We start from the raw sequence: 9,047 nt of genomic DNA, 5'->3' as shown, positions 1-9,047 counted from the left end.
GCCTATACCTAAGACCAATTTCATTTTTGGTAGATGTTCATGTTGCTCGATCATATTTTTTTCAGATAAAAGAGTTTTTGGGGGGTGTTCGGGTTTTTTGGGGTGTGTTCGGGTTTTTTTTTTTTTTTCGTTTTTTTTTTTTGCTGTTACGTTATCATTTTTTTCAACTTCTAAGTCTGAATGTTCCCTTAATATCTACCGCCTTTGTTAAAGGCGACATTGTCTATTCTTACTTAAAACAACATTTTCTATAAAGCCAACATGTTTATTTGTGTATGTGTATATTATGTACCGCTTATGATTTTGCTTTAAAAGAAAAGGCAATGCACAAACCATTTCTTTTAAACAAAACATCAAAATTTGCTCTCCTCTTGGGGTCTGGAAACAAATTTGTCAAAAGTAAACGATACATGAATATGACTTGAAAACATATTTCATTTAACTGATAGTGGTTGTATATTTCGATTCAATACCAGGCAAGAAGTTTTTCCTCAGAGTAGTTATAAGCTGGTTATGCGAAACATCTAAATTGCTTTTACCAACAAATTCTAATATACCCTGAATATCAGCCGGTTCAACTTTTGGTAGACATCTTAGAAGAGGTCGACCCTTTCGATCAAAAATAAATTTTTCGAAGTTCCATGATATATCTCTTGGATAAATAGGATCCCAAAAGCTCTCCTTTGTGTGGAAAATGGCTGCCTCTGGTAGTGGACATGATTCCTATAGTAATGTAAATATAACAATAGTTGATAAATGTAGAATTTGGAATTAAAATATTGCAATGCATAGAATAAAGGTTAATGCAACAAAGTTTGTGAAAAAGAAATACATTGAAGCAAAATCACAGGTTACATATAAAAAAAAAGATGTGATATGATTGCCAATGATATAACTCTTCACAAGAGACCAAATGACACAGAAATTAACAACTATAAGTCACCGTACGGACTTCAACAATGAGCAAAGCCCATTTAGCATACTCAGCAATATAAGTTTCCGAAATTACAAATGTAAAACAAATTTGAATTGTTTTACAAATGTGTGACCTGGGACAAGCACATACAAGATGTGGCGGGGTTAAACATGTTAGTTGGCGCCCAACCCTCCTCCTAATCATGGGACAGTGGTGCGAAAGAACAATACAATAACTGTAAGAACCATTAACAAACGACGCATATGATAAAGAGTAACAAACAACCACCTCTCAGTTACATGCTACCGACTTGGTACATGCTTATGCAAGATGTAGCGGGTTAAAACATGTTAGCAGTCTCCCAACCCTCCCCCTATCATGGGACAGTGGTGTTACCGTATAACAAAAGAGCAAACTATAAAAATCAGTTGAAAAAAGCTTAACTCACCAGATGGTTACAAAAATAAATACATGTACATCTTATAGGAACACAAATAAAGACGTGGCCAGGTACTTGTACATCACAACAACAAAAAAATAATAAGTACAGATATGAGAGTTCGCGCAGTTAGTGACAGCTATTTTAAAGCAAAAACAAATAATAATAAAAAAAAAAACATGCATCTAAGACTAAATTATCACTCGGTATAAGATAAGATAAGATCAGAATTTTATTAATCTAATCAAGAACCCATAAAGGGCATCATTTTACAACACAATATGATTGGAAAAGGCAAAACAGAAAACTAATACCATACTATAACGTTATGGACAGAATCAGAGCCTAACACAACATGTGTCTTATATGACTATTATATTAAATCTTATAACAATAAAATATTATATTATTTCATATATTTTGTTTACATCTGGATCTTATTTCTAAACCTTTAATAATGTTATTTCCTAGGCACATGAGAGTTGGTAAATGCTCATTTGTGAACAGCCAGAAATATTTCTTATACATCTAACATCCAATGAATTTAGTTCAAAACAGTTAGGGAAAAAACATGATCTTGTGCAGGTATCGACGGATTGTAGAGCAATGAATGTGTTTACATGAACATGTCTGTTTTGAGTTTTAATGTTGGAAATAAAAATGTCGAAAAAAAAATCAATGATTACCTTTAAATTTTTATAAAATAAGGTTTCGTTTACTCCATTGACATCTATTTTCTTCATGAGTTTGAACTTTGGAATGTATCCACTTCCTGGTCTGACGTATTGTAACCCATTGTAGAGTTCCGTAGCATTGTCTGCTGGTTCCTGGTGGGCGAACTGGTTACACGGGATACCAATCACTGACAAGTTGTAGCTGGTATCCATCATAGTAATATTTTTAATAAGTGCATTTAACTGTATGTATTGGTATGTAAAAGCTACAAAAAACAAATATTAACATGTTAAATTTCACCTCACTATGATTTATAATGAAATTCAAAATTGCTTGAGATATTCTAATATTTGTCACTTTCCCTTTTTCAGCTGCATAATGTTTTATAATTAAATTTCATTTGACTATAATTGGAACCAGATGCTCCGCAAGGCGCAGCTTTATACGACCGCAAAGGTCGAACCCTGAACAGTTGGGGCAAGTATGGACACAACATTTAAGCTTGATACAGATTTGAATTTGGATTGTGATTAAATAGTTGACACAACATAGGTTTCTGACACAGAATGAATGTGGTCTAAGAACTTAAACTTAAAAACTTTAAAAATTTTAAATTGGACATTTACCTATTATGGTCCAATATCCAAAATCTAAATACATGGTTAGATTCAGCATATCATAGAACCGCAAGAATTCAATTTTTGATGAAATCCAATAATGTTCAATTTTAGACCCTTTAGACCTCAATGTGGACCAATTTGATAACCGGGCCCAAATATTAAAAATCTAAATACATGGTTAGATTCAGCATATTGAAGAACCGCATATATTCATTTTTTTTTAAATCAAACAAAGTTTAATTTTGGACCCCGATTTGGACCAACTTGAAAACTGGGCCCATAATCAAACATCTAAGTACATGTTTAGATTCAGCACATCAAAGAACACCAAGAATTCAATTTTTGTTAAAATCAAACTAAGTTTAATTTTGGACCCTTTGGACCATAATGTAGACCAATTTGAGAACAGGACCAAAAAATAAGAATCTAAATACACGGTTAGATTTGGCATATCAAAGAACCCCAATAATTCATTTTTGGATGAAATCAAACAAAGATTAATTTTGGACCCTTTTGGCCCCTCATTCCTTAACTGTTGGGACCAAAACTCCCAAAAATCAATCCCAACCTACCTTTTGTGGTCATAAACCTTGTGTTAAAATTTCATAGATTTCTATTTACTTATACTGACGTTATTGTGCAAAAACCAAGAAAAATGCTTATTTGGGACCTTTTTTTTTGGCCCCTCATTCCAAAATTGTTGGGACAAAAACTCCCCAAATCAATCCCAACCTTCCTTTTATGGTCATAAACCTTGTGTTTAAATTTCATAGATTTCTATTTACTTATACTAAAGTTTAAGTGCGAAAACTAAATGTCTTCGGACGACGACGACGACGACAACGTCATACCAATATACGACCAAAAAATTTCAATTTTTGCGGTCGTATAAAAATATTGAGGACGACTAGTTTCTGTTTAGATGAAATTTGTTTGATTTCTTAAATTTAACTTGTGTGATAGAGGGAAAACCTATAAGTAGTGTTTAAATATGAGGTACACAATACAAGACAAGTTTACGATCGGGGGAAATCGTTATGTATTCGGTAGAAATGGCTATGAGCTAGCTTTCAATAACTGCTCTTTCATCGGTACATTCTGTTGTTGATTATTTCATTGTATTCATTTATTTGTGGATTTTATGCACTTAGTGAAGATTGACGATTCAAACCTTTTACTACTGGTTTTTAACCGGATTTTTGTGACAAAAATGTCGGTTATTGATTTGGGGATGTACAGCGGGCGGCCGGTCGGGCTGTCGGGCGACCGGGCGGGCGGCAACCAAATGTTGTCCGTGCATTTACTCATGAACCGTTTAACCAAAGCTTTTCAAATTTTAATATGTTGTTACTGATGACAAAATGGAGGTCAAGTTCAATAATGATGATTTTGACTTTTACCGTTCAGGAGTTATGGTTCTTGAAAGATTGAAAAATGGCATTTCCAGTCGTGTCCGTGCATTTACGAATGAACTGTTCAACCAAAGCTTCCCAAATTTTAATATGTTGTTACTGATGACAAAATGGAGGTCATATTCAATAATGACGATTTTGACTTTTACCGTTCAGGAGTTATGGTTCTTGAAAGATTGAAAAATGGCTTTTCCAGTCGTGTCCGTGCATTTACTCATGAACTGTTCATCCGAAGCTTTTCAAATTTTAATATGTTGTTACTGATGACAAAATGGAGGTGAAGTTCAATAATGACGATTTTGACTTTTACCGTTCAGGAGTTATGGTTCTTGAAAGATTGAAAAATGGCTTTTCCAGTCGTGTCCGTGCATTTACGCATGAACTGTTCAACCAAAGCTTCCCAAATTTTAATATGTTGTTACTGATGACTAAATGGAGGTCAAGTTCAATAATGACGATTTTGACTTTTACCGTTCAGGAGTTATCGTTCTTGAAAGATTGAAAAATGGCTTTTCCAGTCGTGTCCGTGCATTTACTCATGAACCATTCAACCGAAGCTTTTCAAATTTTAATATATGTTGATACTGATGACAAAATGGAGGTCAAATTTGATATTGACGATTTTCACTTTCACTGTTCATCAGTTATGGTTCTTGTGATATTGGCAGGATACAAATAAATGTTAAAAAATCCGGTTTGCTGTCGTTGTGACACCTCTTGTTAGTTAATGATCCTGTTGTGCTGCTTAACCATCTTCCTATGTAAGAGGAGGGTCGAACGCGTTTACTCATGGTTAACTATGCAATGCTATTCATGTGTTTGTATGTCCCAATTCAGAAGCATATTAATCAGAAAATGCCTATACCAAGTCAGGAATATGGCAATTGTTTTCCATTCGATCCGTTGATTGATAAAGTCTGTAAGGTTTGAATTTTTTATTGACTTGATTTACCTTGGAGTTCGGTATATGTGTTAACACTTTTTCAGTGAGTTGTCGACGATATGTTGAATTTCTCTTTTAAATTGTTTCTCATTTCGTAAGTTCACAAGCATCCCTTTCGTGACACAGGCACCCTAAGCATATATTATACTCTACTTAAACATCTTACTTGTGATTCACTTATATGTCATGCGTCACGGTGTATGTCATGCGTCACGGTGTATGTTCGGTCATTGAACATATTTTGCATTTAAGATGCTTATTACATGTTGATACATGCTAAAGGGGTTTATCTCTAATTTAAGTCAGTGTTCATTGCCCGTTATGATAAGTCCTATAATATATATAATATACTGTAGCATATCATAGCTAGGGTAGCACTTAGAATGAAAATTGATTTAGAAAATGCTGAATCATACTCTTTTCCGGGCTTTCTTACAAATTAACTTTAGTAATATGTGTGTCTTATGTATGTTATTATAGTATATGTAGTCCATAGATTTGATTTTTAATAGTTAAAATTTAGTTTTTCTTGGGCGTATATAAGACAACAGTTGGCATTTATTTGTCAAAACATATTGCAAAATTTAGTACAAAGTAGAAAATTCCAATACTTTGAGGGATACCATTGAAATTGAAACAAGAGTGTGCCTTTCGCCTCATTGTTTGTAAAATTTTATCACAAAGATCGTGCAAAAAGATGTTGGAAAATCATTACAAATACTTCTGTGTCTATGTTTGGTATGGATATGAAAAAAACGTCCATAATAAATACATAACACAATATTGATGTTCCTCCAATCCTACTATGAAGGCTATATAAACTTTTAGCCAAACATGAAAGAATTTTATAACGCATTAGTTTTGCTAATTTCAACATGGCCAACACGCGAAACTAACTAGTGCTAACCGAGTAAAACTGATATGAATCCTATTTTATATGAATAATTAAATTCCGACACATAAAATGACAAATAAAAAGCTATGTATTAAATATACCTAGCTAGCAACAAATACAGTTTCTCCCCATACTGTAACATGATTTTGTACAAAAAATTATTAGTTGTGTAACAATATTCTGTTAATATACTAAATTATAAAAAGTTAATATAGTACTATTAATTATAAAAAAAAACATTATTAAAAAATACACGGATTATCTCTTCAATTTTTCACATGCTCAGAGACAAGCCTGTCTGCCAATGAGGATTTTTATGATGATACATACCTCAAAAAGTAGCTACATTCAGTAGCAGAGTTACTTTGCCATCCACTAACTGTCCTAAAGTCACATTTTTCCCATCTAGATTTTGCAGTGATAGGGGGTATAGTGAGTTGTCTTTGTCACATATAGTGCAAAACTTAGAACACTGTATCCCTGATAACAAGATAGGTAGCATCAATGCATACATGGATGCCATGTTACCGCACAATTTTCTAACTTGTATTTGTCGATCTTCGTATCGACAGTTTTATATCTATATCAGAACCTTCGAAGGCTTATTTTGGGTTCAAATATATGCCTTAATTGTCATGCTAATTTTATGAAATTGTGACAATATTTCTTTATATAACATACGGGGGGGATGAATAAAAAAAAATATTGGAAAGTAGTAAACAACACTTTCTCTATCTTTCATGTGTAAGAAAGGTATATCAACCTGTAAATGTTACCCAAATAACCCCTCTGAACTTTATGTCAACCTTTGATTTATAATGTACAAATATCACAATTCAAATACAATTATTGCCTAGAGATAGAACATCTGTCTCATCAACAGACAAAAACTGAATGATACATTAATCTATAGTACATGTAGTACGTATTTATTGTCTTTTTTTACACTGTTTGTATTATGTATACAAAAACGTGTTACATCTATGGTTTGATCATTGATGAACAAGATACATATATTTTAGTAACTATAGATTTCACACTGTTTCACGTGTGTATCTTTTTTTTTTTTTTTTTTTTTTTTTTGGGGGGGGGGGTACTATACATTAATCTATAGTACATGTAGTACGTATATATTGTCTTTTTTTACACTGTTTGTATTATGTATACAAAAACGTGTCAGGTGCGTAGCTGCCTTTACGCAAAAAATCATTTGCTTGCACATGTTTTTCACAAAAAAAAAAAAAAAAAAAAAAATCCTGAAATTGAATTTCGGATAGTCTTTAGTCTTTCCGGATTATCGTGTCTGGTGGTGTCTGTACTTGCAACTACAATCACGACACAAAGTTTAACCCCGGTAGAAATAAAAATAAAAATGAAGAAGCTAGATTTTTATTTTAGCAAGAAGGCAGCGGATAACGAAAGCCAAAACGTTTTATCTAATTCGCTTAGCAATTATACAGGCTCAATAAAATCACCTTGAAAACATCTTAGATTTATTTCCCTTACTTATAAGTCAAGACTTAAAAGTAGCCGTTCGATTTCGTATTCCCATTGTCATTTCGTCCAAAAGACTATTGATTCACCTAGGGTATCTGTGTTACAAATGACCTTCTACCGTTGTCGTAGAAACCTCTCATTTGATTTTAAAATGACTCGTGAGAAACACCACGGGTGTCTTGCAAGAAGCAGGACCTGCTTACCTTCGGAGTACCGGAGGTCGCCACATTTTTTCGGGGTCCGTGTTTTTCATCTGTAGTTAGTTTTCAATGTTCAAAGTTTTTTCTTGTCATTTTGTGTCTTATCTGTTCCCGGGTTTCCAAATTACGAAACCCACTAGGATGTTACTATCGTTTCTTGAAATATGGTATAGTAAGAAACAGATAGGGTATTTATCATTTTCATCATAAAATGGTCCAAAAAAATTTTCGCCTCGCTTCGCTTATATATGCTTGCACTTTATTTCAACTCAGCTACGCCCCTGCGTGTTACATCTATGTTTTGATCATTGATGAACAAGATACATATATTTTAGTAACTATAGATTTCACACTGATTCACGTGTGTATCTTTTTTTTTTTTGGGGGGGGGGGGGTCAAATCAGGTGAATGAACTTTATCGAATGTTAAAACGAGAAATAAGACAACTAAAAATTTGTGCATATAGTATAGTATGCCAAGCACGTTGATTAAAGTTTAAAACAAGTTAACAAGAAACAATCCAAGATATTCAATAAAATCGAAATTCTCCTTATATATATCATCTGTTATGTCATGCCCGAAACCGGTATGCCCGGAAGCGAAATTGGGACAAGAATTCCAATCGGAGAGAAACTTATGCATTATAACCAAAACTCACCTATTAGAGTGGTTGGGGCGGTAGATTCAAAAGGAATATTCAAACTTATAAGTCGATCACAAACTGACAATAGTTATCAAAGGTACCAGGATTATAATTTAGTACGCCAGACGCGCGTTTCGTCTACATAAGACTTATCAGTGACGCTCATATCAAAACATTTATAAAGCCAAGCATGTACGAACACAGTATACAAAACGCAACGTAAATAACTCAACAACACTAAGTCCAACGAAAGACCGTGAGTGATATCAGATACTTCGGAAGAGAAGGCAGATCATGTCCCACATGTGTCACCAACAGTGTTGTTCATTTTAGTACACAGTTGGTGATAAGTTCAAATTCGAGAACCATTATTTTTGTCGACCACAACATACAAGATCATGTGTCCATTCAAGCATAGAAGTATTATATTGAGTATAATACTTCCATGATTCAAGTAAACATAATGCCAACATTTCGATTAAAGTTTGGTGTGTATGAATAATTATAGATTATTTTCATATTTAATACCGACTTTTGACTCGGGAATTTATATCTTTTCGACAGGTTGCATATTTGTGGTAGGACATCCTGGTACTCTGGTCCAAATTGAACGAGTACTAGAATATCCGATCACAGAGTAAGTCATGATGATCTATCGATAAATCATATGGTCCCGGAGTCAATAGTTTGTAATATGAAAAAAGTTTATTTGTGACATTGCACCATCGGAACAAACCCCAATTCTAGATGAGTGTATATAATATGGTGTTTTCTGCGACCAGTCAATGCTGGTAAACTAACTTTTGA

The 9,047-nt window shown here is 33.5% G+C and overlaps 1 pseudogene; it reads right to left on the bottom strand.

The window, feature by feature from the left end:
* Positions 1 to 259: 259 nt before the first annotated feature.
* Positions 260 to 6,455, bottom strand: LOC143046998 (epididymal secretory glutathione peroxidase-like; annotated as a pseudogene).
* Positions 6,456 to 9,047: the final 2,592 nt, after the last annotated feature.

This window comes from Mytilus galloprovincialis, chromosome 9, assembly GCF_965363235.1.
Source record: "Mytilus galloprovincialis chromosome 9, xbMytGall1.hap1.1, whole genome shotgun sequence".
Lineage (NCBI taxonomy): Eukaryota > Metazoa > Mollusca > Bivalvia > Mytilida > Mytilidae > Mytilus > Mytilus galloprovincialis.
This window is presented reverse-complemented; position numbering and strand designations above follow the sequence as displayed.